The 14024-nt window shown below is 40.4% G+C and overlaps 1 protein-coding gene across 3 annotated transcripts in view; it reads right to left on the reverse strand.

Annotated features, from left to right (window-relative positions):
* The window catches only part of Enox1 (ecto-NOX disulfide-thiol exchanger 1), a 567937-nt gene that overhangs the window by 263472 nt on the left and 290441 nt on the right, over positions 1 to 14024 (reverse strand). For all 3 annotated transcript variants that reach the window (XM_052190902.1, XM_052190899.1, XM_052190900.1), the window contains exon 5: positions 8551 to 8693. The gene's annotated coding sequence lies outside the window, so the exon portion shown is untranslated. The remainder of the gene's footprint in view (positions 1 to 8550; positions 8694 to 14024) is intronic.

Raw genomic sequence — 14024 nt, forward strand, 5'->3', positions numbered from 1 at the left:
GCTGTGTGTCTATTTAGGGCAAGAGCACCTAACCACAGTTGCCCTTGGAGGCAAGAAAAGGATGATGTCTGCCCTAAAAGGAGAGACATGTACAAGGGTGCCGGGGACTGAACTTGGGTCTTGTGCAAGATCAGTATGTGTTCTTCACAGATAAGCCACCACCGAAGTCCCCCACCTGAGACTTTTTGATAGCTCTTATTTTGTGAAGGAACTAGGCACACTAAAATGTTTACAATGAGATCAGTCTGAAATATTTAACAAGGTACTGAAGTTTTTATGAATCATGTGCATTTGTTTCTAATGTTATGAAATCCAAGAACACAAAAGAAAAAAAATTTCTTGTTCTAATGGAAAAAGGCCTCTGCATGAGCTGACCTCTGAGATAATGGAGTGTGAACGAATGTGCGAATGTGCTTCCAAAAGCGTCCCCTGTGGACGCCACCTGAACGCCAGGCGTGCGAGACGGGGAAACTGCCCGCCTTCTTCTACTCTTTCTGGTTTGCCTTGTCCTTGTCCTGCCGTTGATGGCACTGTTCACCTTCTGATACAATTAGACTTGATTGAGGTGGAGCTGGTAAGCCACCTTCAGAACTGCTCATAAAATTAAAAATCAACAAAAAAGAAGACTTGCTCATTTTGCACAAATAGCAAAATAAAACAAAAGTTTGTGAATAGGAGATGATATATATATATATATATCCTATGCACAGGGAGTTCCTGGTTGCTGATTCTCTGACAGCGGCATAAGGCTGATTCCCATCAAAAGCTCATTTGTACATTGACTGTCAAGAAGAGACTGGGACAGGCAGGTGGCCATCTACAAAATACAAAAGGATGATAAGTACTGTCCTCTGAAATTGGACATTGGACATATGGCACGTTTTGTGTAGAAAACTGGTTAATAATGGAGATAATGCTTTAAAATAGTGTTTGGAAGAAAACAAGTTGCCAAGATGAGATAGTTATCAAGATTACAGCTTTGTAAACTGAAAGCCAGTATCCTGTGATACATATTTAATGACAAACACATTTAATGACAGACACATATCTGTAAGAAACATTATGTTAGTGGAGGGGAGAACGACAATTTTTCTCTTTAACTTTCAAAATCAGAGCTGTGACATCAGCACTGTAAAGTGTGTGTGTGTGTGTGGGGGGGGTAAACATAGGCTATATGCCTTCCCTAAGGCTTACACTACTTCATGTTAACAGTCGATATACTTTGTGAAAGTTTTGGAGAAAAGTGTAGCAAGACAGATGATTAGACAAAGATTTTCCTATTAAGCCTGTGTGGCGGTTTCAATACGCTTGGCCCAGGTAGGAGGTGTGAACATGCTGGAGTAGGTGTGGCCTTGTTGGAGGAAGTGTGTCACTGTCAAGGTAGGCTCTGAGGCTTAGGCTCCACCCAGTGCAGAAGAGTCCCTTCCCTCTTGGCTGCCTTAGGATCAAGATGCAGAACTCTCAGTTCCTTTTCCAGCTGTAAGCCAGCCCCAATTAAATGTTTGCCTTTAATAAGAGTTGCCTTGGTCATGGTGTCTCTTCACATCAATATTATACAAACTAAGTTAGCCTACTTGTCTTATTCCTGAGCTAAAATACACAAGTCTGATCGCTTCCCGTCTGCAGAGAGAAGAACAATGCGGAGTCAAGGCAGAGGACAGACTGTCTGTGATGTAAGAAGTTGGTGACCCTTTTGGAAACTGATGGCCATTTTCAGACGCAAGTGAATTACTGGAACATAATTAGGTTGCATTTCTCTTTAAGAGCCTTCATAACACACAGTCTTCACGAGGGTTACTCGTCCTTCTTTTGGTGTGTGAATGGGAGGCTTCAGGGCCATACTTGATGAATGACACGGTCCTGTTGTTGCTACTGGCATGTGTCTAGGGCTCAGATTTTGGACTACCAGCTTGAACAGTTAGAAGTGTTAACTAGCTGTCCAAGGTCACAACTTACTTTTTAAAACATCCCTTACAAAAACTTCATTTTCTTCCAAAGTTTCCAATAAGTATTTTCTAATATAATTCCCAGGCAACAATTGTGTGTGTGTGTGTGTGTGTGTGTGTGTGTGTGTGTGTGTGTGTGTGATGTGCCAGGGAAGGAACCTACAAGCATTCTACTATTTTTGAATCATGTTAAATTCTTAGCATGAAGAACAATGAAGCACAGCATTTTCAACTCATGCTGTAAAATAAACCCAAGCATTTCAGAGTGAGGCAAGAGTCGCTTGAGATATACTGTGTAGCAGGAGGGAGGGAAATTTATCACAGACACAAGTAGTATTACACAGCAGGCATCTTTTTTTCTGAAAATTCAGACTCCACGTGCATGGATTAGATATACATCCACAATAAGAAGGCATATTGATCTATAATTTTCAATATTACATCCTTGTATTTTTTTATTACATGCTATTTTTCAACTAGTGAAGAAACGTGTTTTCATAAAGCTAATATTTATTCTTCAGTGTTTATAGAGCTGGCAGTCTATTTCAGGAAATGAGAAACTCTGTGAAGTCAAATATAACTCCGTGTCCTATGTACAAAAGACACCAGGACAAGAGAAGACTGTTTTAAAAAACCCTACCCAGGAGCCGAGGCAGGGGGGGGGGGCGTACATAACTAATACATGGTAATGGAAGCTCTTCATTATTATTTTTACCTTTTCATAAATGCAGCATTTTCAGATGAGGAATCTTATCGCACAGGATTTCTCATTTTATTAGGAAACAAGAACTACATCTGCTCATCTCCATGCTTTCTGTGTCTTCTTGTAGAAGCTGAGATCCCAGAATTAATCCCGCTATATGAAGTCAGATGCTCCCACCTACAGCTGTGCTTCCTTAAACTATGATGGCTTTCTACTAGACTATGAAGTAACCTCTGGATTGCTGAAGTCTGTGATTTCTTTTCTTTTCTTTTCTTTTCTTTTCTTTTCTTTTTACATAAAACTCAAAAAACAATAGTAGGTAGCAACAAGTTACTTCTCCCTGGGGAGGTCCTACACCTACATCATAGGTCTTAAAGAGATGAAGCCAAAGGCCCGAGGGAGGGTAAATTCATGAAGGTCAAGGGTTGCTTGTCCTTTGTTTTTAATTTAAAACTTGGCTCCAGCTCTTGGCAGAATCAGGGTTAATAGAACTGGTCAAGTAATTTCTCCAGGCTGAGAGTGCATGAAGAATGGAGATGAGCTAGCCAGAAGTATGAGGAAGAGAGAGGAGGGTGGACTTAGCAGGGAGGCCTGGCAAATCTCGAGAGGTTCAGTCAGAATCCAGGGCCCTGCCAGCTCCTCACAACTGAGCTTCTAGTTTTTGACAAGGCCTGTGGCCTGCAAGGGAGGGAGCTGAAACTAAGGTTTTATGCCGAAAAGAATACGTTCTTTTGTAAACTTTCCTCAGATTTCAGGTATTGGGTTTTGTTTCCCACTTTTGCACTCCTGGTAGCTGGCCAAGTACCACTGTGATATCTGTACAAACACTGCTAAGGTCCAGGCCCAGGCAGCTCTCTCTCCATCCCCAGTGATGGCCTTTCCCACTATTTTCCTCAATTAAGCTCTAATATTATCTTCCCCTTAATCACATTCTTGAATCAAACAAACATGATCTCCTTTAAATACCAAACTAAAGGCACTAATCTTACAAAACAACAACAACAACAACAAACAAAAAAATCAAGCATACCCGGAGGCAGTAGATGTGCTTCTAGATGGCTGGAAAACCAGAAGGTTTGAAGAGTATGATAAAGAAGAAAAGGTCCCAGCTCTACTCTGTATCAGCTCAGCAACTATGTGATCTATACAGAGAGAGGAAGACAGGTAGCAGCAGACCTCCTCTGTGCTGGGAGGGAGGTGCAAATCTATCACAGTGGCTGAAATTATGAGGAGGTGTTGGCATTTGGTTCGTGAAATCCAGAAATTTGTAAAATTCTGAAATGCATAGTTCAATCAATCTTATGCCACAAAGAATGGCCCCACCCAAAGTGGTGACTGAGAAACGCCAGTAGATAACATTTAACGTCCCTTCTATTTCTATGTGCTCATAAAGTTAAGTGAAAGGCAGGACCTTAACAAGTGGTATCTCTGGGCTGCAAGGATGGTTCAATATCCAAAAGTCATTCTACAAGACACACTGTGTTAACAATTAGAAGGTATAAAAGCCACAGGTTTATCTCACTAGATATAGAAATATACTTGTCAAAATTTAATGCCTTTCCATGATTTAAAAACAAAAATCTCAGCACTTTAGGTATAGAAAGAAATTACATCAACATAATAGGAGTCATGAATAAAACACCCATCTAGGTGCCATGCTCAATTATGAAAACCTAAAATTTTCCCTTTACGATGAGTAGCAAAGCAAACGTGCCATTTTTGGCACATTTCTATCTGCATAGCATTAAAAGTCCTACTTAAACCAATTTGGCTAGTAAAAGAAATTGAAAGCATCATTATTGGGAAGGAAGACGTAAAATCACCTGTTTGAGAACGATACCATCTTCATAAAGAGCTCTGAGGATCTCAGATAGAACCATCAGAACTAATAAAGCCAACCGTGTCAGGAGAGAAAACAAACATCAAAATAGTTTGTTTCTCCATAATAACAACTAACAGTGGAAAAGGAAATTACGAGAGCAATCTCATTTACAATGAGACATAAAAATGGTTACAAACAGGTGGTTTAGCTAAATTGGCACAGTGTCAAGCTGCCTTCTAAATATTCATGTTTATACCTGTAGACAACTGCTATTCTCAGCCACAATAGGAGAGCTATTGCCTTTCCAGGGGACGGTGGAAAATATATAAACTCCTGGATGCTCAAGAGACCGGGAACAACGTAGCAGCCCAGTCCTACACTAGACACTTGTCCTAAACCCCCTGAGTCCTGGGGAACATTCTAGAAGATGGAATAAGAAGAATGTAAGAGTCAGGAGACCAGAAGACTATAAATGTCATTCTATGGTTAAGAGACAACTACGTAAGCATAAAGCATCTCTGGATGCATGCCTACACTGAGTCTGCATTGAATGATCATGTCTACAGCCAGGCACCACTGGATCAGGGACTCAGGGGATCTCTCTCACTGCTAAACTGTTTGTGACTGATAGATTGAGAAAGCACAGGAATCATCGTTTTCAATTGTCTATATCAGGCTCCAGTGAACACTTCCAATTCAATGGTCACACAGATTGCCCCAGTTAAACTAAATGATACACAAAACACAACCAAAAGTTGTGAACCTGGGGGAGTGACTGGTAAAGATGGCGGGAGGTTTGAGAGTGCAGGGACAGAGAGTAATCGGGATATATTAGATATATGCATAGAACTGTCAAACAACAAAATTAATCAATAAATATATAAAATTAGGAAATACTTAGCAACAAATTTAACCAAGCAAAAAAAGTAAAAGAATATTGAAAACTACCAAATATGCCTGAAAAACCCCAAGGGAATATATATAAACAAATGGAAGTCCTCGTGTTTATAGATTAACAGCTTTAATTTCGCTCTAATGTCTGTTCTAACTGAAGTGACTCACAAAAATATCAATGCAATCTCTTCAAAACCCCAGTGGAATTTGCTACAGAAATAAGAAAAATAATCCTTAAATTCATATGAAACTCCAAAGAATAATAATAGTCAAGTCACCTTGAGAAGCAAGAACTGCATTTCTGGCCCTGTAATATACTTCTTCACATGAAAACAGACAACAAAGCCATGGCAACCAAAAGAAGATGGCGTGATCCAGACAGGCAAGGAGATGAAAAGAACGCGGAGTCACAAATGGACCTATGTATATCCAATCAAATGGTCTCTGGTGTTTTGAGTTCTGGTGGCTACACAATAAGGGCAACCATCATGTGTTAGAAACCCTGGAAAAGAATGAGATAGTCTTTTATGTTTAAGTATACACTAAAATCAACCCTTGACTGATGGAAAACTTAAACCTGAGGCCATCTCCAGAAAAACTCTTGAGTCGCATACATGTGCAAATAGTGTCACAGCATTGTCCCTAGCTATAATTAATTTTCAACACCAAAAATAGACTGAGGATCAAAGCAAAATGGACTTGTGAGGTTACATCAAAGTAAAACTCTGTGTAGGGGCAGAAGCCACAGGCAGAGTGAAGACGCCACCCATGCTATGAGAAGGCACCTGCTTACCACCCATCTATCTAGGGGTTAATTCATTACCCATATAAGAATTACCCTGTCCACTCAAAAGCCAAAGGTAAATGATCTTTAGCCAGAAAAAGCTGAACACCAGGAAAAAAAGAACTAGAACAGCTATCCCCCAGATATGTAATAGTCAACATGTCAAAGTCATCAATCAGGCCAAAATGACAGAAATCTGTCACCTCATACCTATCAAAAGGGATGTCATTAAAACAGCAAAAAGAACAGGTGTTGCTAACATGCAGATGCTTCCCTGCTCCCCCTCCATTGTTATAAGTTCAAATGTTAATAATCATGGAGGAAAACAGCACAGAAACCTTTTCCAAAAATTAACAATTGAGTTACCATGTGATCCTACTTCTAAATACTATACCATTTATGTATGTAAGCACCATACAATCCTACTTCTAAATATGTGTCCAAAGAATTGAGAAAAGAGCTTTGTAGAGCTTTTCAGAGCTTAGTTATTGTTCATAATAACATTATTCATAATAATAAACATCTAGACCCACAAACTAGCAACAGAAAAATTAAAGAGGGGGGGCTGGTTAGGTGTCTTAGTGGGTAACACTCAGTGGGCTGAGTTCTGCATAAAGGAGAAAGAAGAGAACCGGCTCTAAAGAGTTGTCCTCTGATTTCCATACTCGTGAAATGGTGTACAAGACTCACACCCATTGTGGATACATGCATAAACACAATAATTATCAATACATTTTTCGCAGTGTGACAGTATTATTCTGCTTACAAAAGAAGAAATGTTGCTAAGTGAAACAAGTTGGCCCTAGAAGGACAAGTGGCCACAGTATGGACCACAGCAGGACCTGAAGGGGTCAGACTCACGAATGATTGAGTTGTGGTTAGGGCTGGAGCTATGTATATATTCAGAGTTGCTTTTTTAGTAGGTTCAGAATTTAAGTTAAGATGACAAACTGCTATAACTCTCAAAGGACATATTCACGATATCCATGTACTTAAAATTGTACTAAAGGATAGACTCCACATTTTCTGTGTCTTTTAAAATCACAGCTTCATAAAAGGAAACCACATCTTTTGGTATGGAGGCTTAAAACCAGACAGGTGAAGGAGAACCTGGCTTGTGGAGGAGGGGAGATGCATTCAGGTGACCCTGAGCCCTCATGTCTGCCCCAGTGTGTTTCTGTGGATACAGTCATCAAGGTCCAGCAAGCTACCGGATCACAGACTGGGATGGAGTGGGAAATGGGGGTGCAACTTCCCATCAACACCAACTCCTTAATCAATACCTACAGCTGTGCTCCACAAGGCAACCTAATGGAGACACCCAGCAACGGGGCGACGAGCTGGGAAACTGGAGTTGAGCCTAGGATTGCAGTGAAATTGGCTCTGATTTCTCAATAGAAATAGAAGAAATAAAAAAAATAAAACACAGTAAAGGTCTATTAGGGAGAAGACATTTGTCACCTTAGACAGAATAAAAGTCCCAGCAAATGAAATAAATGCCTCTGGGAAAAAGATGTGTTATGTTAGGAACTGTTGTGTGGCTTCTTGGTTGTTCTTTATTTAGTTTCAGTCCACTCCATGTTCTGGGACTCACCATATATACTCTGTGGCTTCATCTGGCTATGAAAGATGCATGAACGAATCTAGTGCTTTCCAAGAGTGTCCTCAAAATAAAAGTATTTTATGTGGTGCTTATCTCAGAGGCATACATAGTTCCAGATGAAAGCTGTGCCCGGCTAACAACCTTGCACCTCACTTCAAGTGGGCAAAATATTGCTAGCTTTTCAAAAATGCTAACTCTCTCTCTCTCTCTCTCTCTCTCTCTCTCTCTCTCTCTCTCTCTCTCTCACACACACACACACACACACACACACACACACACACAAGCGGTCCTTATCATTCAAGAAACATAAGGTGAGTATCTCCTGGTAGAATAGAATGAAGACATTTTGGTCCACTGAGATTCCACTTTGAAAAATTCCCCACTGATGACACTAGTTTATACTAACTAATGCAGTTTTGATTTCTGATATTTCAAAGTATTAAAAATACTTAGCAAAATCTGATATATGGTCACACTAAATATAAGATAATGGAATATACTCAGTTAAGAGTTTGTAAACCTAGAAACAACATTTGTTACAGTCGACATGGAACCTGTGTTATCTCTAACCCCCTCACAGCATCACATAGAACGTGTGATGATGAGAATGCCGTGTACCACTGTACACGTCCCTTTATTCATGTCTATCGCCCAGTCAAATAAAAGATTCACAGTTCCCGCATTATCTACTTGCAGGGCTGTTTTTGAAATGTATTACCAGTGTATTTTTTTAAAGAAAAAAATCCCTTGAAATTAACAATATCTTTTGTAATAAAAATGGAAATAAATAACACAAACCTTAAAACAGCCTGTGGAGAAGAAGATGGATATCTGTCCTTTCAGGGTCTTGATTGAAACAATGTATGCATAAAAGTGTTTTATGGAAGCTGTTCAAAGGAAGTCCCACAGAAGACAGGATGGCTCCGACATGCCAGATGCTTCTGAAAGCAAAGAAAGGAACACTGTTAGGGAATAATTCCAGGACAAACTGCCAGTCCCAGTGTCCAGGCTCTCAAAGTACATTCAGTATGCTTTTCCTTAATTTCTATTAATTTTGTACCCAAACCATTTTATTCATAGATGGTGTCGTGAGACACAGAGCTTTCAACATTGTATTTAGAAACTTCAAATACCCAAGAATATTTTATAATCTTCATTTCCCCTCATCTCATTGGGCTCAGACTGAAGAGCCTTGGGCAGGCTGTGCGTCTACCCTCCCCATGTCTATAGGACGGGTCTGGGCAGGGCCTTCATATGAGGGGAGGATTGGGGGACATCCGCTCTACACCAAGGAGGAGAAAAGCAGACAAACATCTTATGGAGCTTTGGGCTAAGTCCTGTTTCTACTAAAACCCAAGGACTCTGGGCCGGCGCTTGCTCAAATTTCACTTTGTAGCCTATGAGATTTAGAAAACTATTTCATAAACACAACCAATGAGAGGCACATGACCTCCCAAGATACCAAATTCAAATATTACTAAATTAATTATGAAGTTTTGTTTCCTAATTTGCTTTAGGTTTATATCAAATATTGTCTTATTCTGTTAGGCCCTGTGGAAAGCAGACAACCAGGCTTCAGCAATGCTGTTTTTTCCCTTCCAACTCTCTTTCCCAAAGCAAACAAAGAGAGTTCCTTGGAAACCAAGCGGCTCCCTGGCGTGACGGTGCAGTTTGTGTGCTCTACTATGCCAACAATGTCAGTGCAGGCTTCTTGCTTCCGCAGGTCCCATTATGTGACTCATGGTTTACTTCTCTGGACACAGATGGGGACAGAGCCTACGTCCTCGGAGGCTGTCTGATTGCAGGAAGGAAGAGGCTACTGCGACCCGAGTGACTGAGAGGCTAAGTAAGGTTGGACAGGGCTCCTTCTGGCTTTCTATTTTCATCCTCAGTCAGTTAACAACATGGTTCTGAAAGCCATGCACCCTTACGATTTGCTCCCCAGCAGCTGTCCCCACCACCCTCAGGAACGGCACCCAGGAACTGAACACTTCAAACTTCACTCATTGTGCAAGTCCTCAATGTCATGTACTGTTGTCGGAGCCTTGGGACATTAATCTCATTGGCAGCCCCAATGAGATTGGGAGGCGCCCCAGACAGGCTAGAAGACGATGGAGCCAGGATCGCTGTACAGAACTTTAAAAAAATTTTTTTTTTATTTTAAATCTGGCAGTGAAACATAATCCACAAATGGAGGACAAGCAGGAAATGGTTTATAGTGTTTTGGAGGTCAGAAGGTTGGGGGCTATTGCGTGGGGAAGAAAAGAGAAGAGAGTGAGTTCAACTGTGCAAGAAAGAAGGAAGAACTTGACGGAGAGAGGGAGCGAGGGAACAGAGGATCTAAGTTCTGGAAAAATAAAATAAACAGACCATAGCAGCTGACCTACTTTTTCTTTCTTATTACCATTCGAATACAATCTAGCATTCAAAAATCAATGTAAAATGCATGGTTGTGCTTACCCAGAAAAAGAAAATAAAAGAAAAAGAAAATCCCAGCAGTACTCATTTAGTCACTACACACTAGATAAGAATGAATCAACTAGTAAGTCATAAAATTCAAGAACTATGGGAACAGTAAGACTGTCCTTCTCCCACCCCCTGAAAACAGATGCATACTAGTCGGTACGAATGAGATTGAGATGCGGAGTTCAACTTTCAGGGAAGCTCCATCACAGCCATGGAACTCAAACTCTGTCTCATCACTTCCCCCTACACAACCTTTTTCTGCAAGGTCAATTTGAACACTATGTAAGATCATCACATACACGGAGAGGTGTGAACTCATCGCTGAAGGCTAACTCACAGTCATGGCCCTGCTGCTGGACGGTATAGAGACATCACTGAGGGTGTACCTGCCTGGATCCCTCAGTGGGTTTGAGGTTCCTCCTGTCAGGAATAAGGGGAGCCAGAAAGGGTCAGTAGAGAAAGCAGCATGCATGATGAGCCATTACGAGCCAGGCTAAATGGCTAAATGGATTTTACCATGATAAAGTTTAGTATCTCAGACGTTGTCGGAAAATCAGGGACTCTACATGAACGCAGGTCCATCAAGTCTGACCTAGATTTTTTTTGCCCCAAGAGAGGTCCAGAACGGAACCAGGAGAACATGTATGTCTTGCTGCTTAGAGATACAATATCCTGCAGGATAACTTGGCACTAATGCAAAATGACACCGTGCTTCTTAGTGGAAATTGGCAAGCTCTAGACTCGCCATTTTTAAACTTAGGCTCAAATTTAAATCATAGGGTTTGTGACTCAGATCTTCAATGTGACCTTTATCAAGTATTGTTCCAGAAAATGTGGTTGTCACTGTGGAGAGAAAGCACAAGCTTACTCTGAGAAGTATAAAATGTACTCTATTTAAACAAGCATAGTAGCCGCCACTCACCAGAAGCAAGGAAAACAAAGACTATTCGCTTCCGTATCACTCATTTAAGAAATGAATTTAAATTCATTAAAAAAAAACTCATTTGCCTTATCTATTGCACCGATGAATATTCCTATTCCTTCTCTGGCTGGACTTGGATTCCAAAGAACCCTACAAAGACTCTTATTAGTTCTAGATTTAAAATTCAACCTCACTGTTGTATTTTACATACACCCATTCTCAAGGATTCATCTAAGCCACACCACTGTGTCCACACATCAAGACCATACTGAGCAGAAGAGTAAAAGGCAGAGTGGTTTCAGTTCTCTCTCACCATCTCTGCCTGCTAAACCTGAGGACAGCACTTTAACCATCTTCTTTGCGTATATGCATATATATATATATACATATATATACACATATGCAATAAAAATGAATGCATAAATAACTTTTAAGGTCACTCTAATTATGTATATTCTACTACTCAAGAACCCATGAGGGTGTCCTATTTTCTGAAGGATCTGAAAAACATCCTTGTTGGAAATATGTCTTCTCTCATCTTCAGCCTCAAAGAAGAGTATTCTGAGCCAAATCTCTCGATCTAATATAAACACTACTAGTTATAGGAGAGCGAGCCTTCAAACCTAGAGTTAGCTGACCCAGAGAATATGGGCCCTCATAGTGGGATTAAGGTGGTCCAGAGGACACCACATGTCAAGAATCCTCCTACTTCTATTCTCCCTGCGGGTGCATCTGGCCATTTGGGCAGACAGGCCATAGTCCTTCTTAATGAGCTATGTGCAGTCTTCTCTGTACCTAGCAGGGAACTTCAAGTGATTCTTGAGGTGTTTAGAGCACACAGCTATAGAAGTGGCTGTTTGGATTACCCAGTTACAAGGCACTTGGGTTCATAGACACTTTAGAAATGGAACAGCAAGATCTTGTAACAATGGAATGTATCCCTTCATGTCAAAGGCTGGTAAGGCCGGAGGTAGGAGAGCAGACAGAGGCCTGGATTCTCCAGTTGCCTTACCACCCACCACTACCTACCTTGTTTCTCAGTGAGGTCATAAGCTGGTTCGTACAAACCTGCATTTGAGATGTATTGCTCAACCTGCCAATCACAGACAGCAGCATCAGCATTTGAGTGCCAAATGATTTTTCTCAGTCTTACTTTACAGACTATGTTGGAAGTATTACTTAAGGTTCTAAAGTTAGACACAGGGCTTTTGACTTCTGATTCATAACCAAACTTTGATTATCTTTTCTCTTGTTAAATATTTAATTAAATGTTTAATGTCAATCCACAATCAACTGTAAATGAAAGAGCAAGAAACCTGGTCTTAACTTCATCATTGCTTTCCTGTTTCCAATCAAGACAGTTAATTCAAGCTAGTCCAGTGTTTCTTAGCTTTCTATATGCTATGGCACATTAATACAGTCCATCGGGTAGTGGTGACCTCCCCAACCATAAAATTATTTTATTGTTACTTCATAACTGTAATTCTGCTAATGTTATGAATCTTCATATAAATATCTGATATGCAGGATATCTGACATTCGACCCCTGTGAAAGGATCATTCAACCTCCAAATGGGTCACAGCCCATGGGTTGAGAACCACTGCTCCAAACCATCACATTATGATGACATTTCCTTCAGATGTGTAATCCCAGGTCCTTCTAGGCCTGTGCCCTTACCATAAAGCATGCATGATTGCTTTATGTTCATACTGTTGCTGTTGTTCATACTAGGAAATGACCCTTCGCTTTTCCCTCTGGCTGGAAGCTTAAAGTGAGCCACACAAGAAGTCCAGGACTTTCATTTTTCATTTGTATAAAGCTATACTTGTATTTACAATTTTGGGTGGCTTACTACCACCTTAACTGTGGACCAGGCTTATGGCTGCCTCAGAATTAGAATCAGAAATTATTAATTATTAAGTAGAATTAGAAAAATGAGAAGAGATGACATCACTCTTGGTCTGCTCATCTTGGTGTCCGTGTTGTGAATGACCTTACAGAGAGGCCCCTTTGGAAAGAATTGAGGGATGTTTCTAAGCCAACAGCCAGCTTCCTCAGAAGAAAAGACTATGGTTTTTGGCAATCAATGACTTGATTTAAGCCTGTAAGAGACCAGAAGCCAGAAGGCTGAGCCAAAACAGGACCAGATTTCTGTGATAATTATAAAGATCATAGTGCTGAGGAATTTGGACACACATCTTTAGATCCTGTAAATGTATTTTTTGGATAAAAATAATGTAGTCGTCAATAGATTCTAAATAAGGAATTTGTATTCCATAATGTAGAAATTCCTACAGAGAAAACAGCCTGATATTGCATGAAGAAGATTCATTTGTCTCCAGATGCAATCTATAATGCTAAACTCTTCCTTGGATTCCAGCTTACTGGTCTACCTGGAGGACTTCGAACTTGTCAGTTCCCAAGATCATGTTAGCTAAAGTTTCACAATAGAACTTTGTCTTTACTTGTATGTATGTGCACATGTGTACTCATGTATCTGTATGCTTGTATGTGTGCACATGTATGTGTGTGTTTGTACACATACCCTTTATGCTATTTTCTGTTTTTCTGGAGGATGCTTACTGTTTTAGACAAGGTCCCCAGTGAGACAGAAGAGATAGGATCTTTATCCTTCTATATAGGCAGAGTTTATTAAGAGAGTAGTTTAGACTGAGAAATAGGTTAGATGATTAAAGAAGCCTGAGTGTGGTTCAGTTCATGTTAGAATTCTTAGAGCCATGGGATGATATATTTTGTGACCCAGGATGAATAATGGTCAGTGATTCTAGGGCCATGAAATGGTTCTGATAGAACATAGATGCTATAAGATCCCTATGCCAAAAGAAAAGTGTATCTTAGCTCCAAGGAAGAAAACAAGAATTG

The sequence above is a fragment of the Apodemus sylvaticus genome, chromosome 8 (assembly GCF_947179515.1).
Source record: "Apodemus sylvaticus chromosome 8, mApoSyl1.1, whole genome shotgun sequence".
NCBI classification, from domain to species: Eukaryota; Metazoa; Chordata; class Mammalia; order Rodentia; family Muridae; genus Apodemus; species Apodemus sylvaticus.